Source organism: Colobus angolensis, unplaced genomic scaffold (genome assembly GCF_000951035.1).
Source record: "Colobus angolensis palliatus isolate OR3802 unplaced genomic scaffold, Cang.pa_1.0 Scaffold60, whole genome shotgun sequence".
NCBI classification, from domain to species: domain Eukaryota; kingdom Metazoa; phylum Chordata; class Mammalia; order Primates; family Cercopithecidae; genus Colobus; species Colobus angolensis.
The window spans coordinates 799,081-800,698 of NW_012119599.1; positions in this window are offsets into that span (position 1 = coordinate 799,081).

The window sequence follows — 1,618 nt, forward strand, 5'->3', positions numbered from 1 at the left end:
CTTCCTTCCTTCCTTCCTTCCTTCTTATTTTTTATTATTATTTTTGAGACAGGGTCCTGATCTGTCACCCAGACTGTAGTGCAGTGGTATAGCTCACTGCAGCCTCGAAATCCTGGGCTTTAGCAATCGTCCCACCTCAACCCCCGCAAGCAGCTGGGACTACAGGTGTGCACCACAATGCCTGGCTCATTTTCCCATTTCTTGTAGAGATGAACTCTCACTGTGTTGCCCAGGCTAGCCTTGAATTCTTGGCTTCAAGCCATCCTTGCACCTTGGCCACCCAAAGTGTTAGAATTTCAGGCATGAACCACTGTGCTCGTCCTGTTCTTTTGTTGGATATGTCAAATTATACTCAGTTCTTAGGTGGGTAAATGGAGGCTTAGAGAGGGGCCATTACTTGCCCTGGTCACATAGCAAGGGGAATCCAGGGCTAGGACCCAGCCCCCACCTTATTCCACAGTCAGAAGGATGGGTGTTTGTTGCTGCTTTGACCTTTGAGTCTACATGGGTAGATCTACCTCCCTTTGAGCTCGGAAAGAGCAGGGACCAGGCCTGCTGCGTTCACCTGTATCTTCAGCGCCCAGCCAGGCACTGGGGTTAGAGCAGGGGACAAAACAGAAAGCAAACCCCTGCCCTGTGGATCTTCTATGGTAGGGGTAGGGTAAGGGATAAACCTATGTTTTACTTAGAATAATAATGAATAAAAGTTATTTTTAAAAGTTTTCCAGGAAAAGCTATTGCTTGGCAGGCCCTTGGGAACCATTACTCCAACTTCATTTCATAAAACGGGCAACAGAAGTCAGAAAGGAGAAGAGACTTCTCTAGGACTACACAGGTCACTTAGTGGCTGAAATGGTTGAAGTAAATATGGATGGGCTTTTAAGATTTTAGTGCTTACAAAAAATAACAGCTAACACTTATTTGAGCACTTATGGCATGCTGGACTCTATTCCCACCACTTTACACACATTGACTCATTTAATCTTTTCCACCTGTATTAGTCTGTTTTCATGCTGCTGATAAAGGAATAACCTGAGACTGGGTAATTTATAAAGAAAAACAGGCTTCGTAGACTCACAGTTCCATGTGGCTGGTGGAGGGGGGCGGGCTCATAATCATAGTGGAAGGTGAAAGACACGTCTCACGAGGTCAGGAGTTCGAGACCAGCCCGGCCAACGTGGTGAAACCCCATCTCCACTAATAATTTAAAAATTAGCTTGGTGTGGTGGTGGGCACCTGTAATCCCAGCTACTTGGGAGGCTGAGGCAGGAGAATCACTTGAACCTGGGAGGCAGAGGTTGTAGTGAGCCGAAATCGTGCCACTGGACTGCAGCCTGGGTGATGAGCAAAACTCCATCTCAAAAACAAACAAACAAAAATGTATTTGAAGCTCATAGGTGGCAAAGCCAGGATTCACATTCAGGCAGACTATTTTCAGAGTTCATGGCCTTAGTGCCCTACATGGTCTGTTTGCTGGACCCATGATCTTAAAAAGGATACACCAGGAATGGGTCACAGGGAGGGAAGCTGGGGCCGGGGGTGGTGGTGGTGGTACCATAATATATACATTCTATAGTTTGCTAAAGGTGATGACTATAGGGAAAAACTGAGCAGAGAT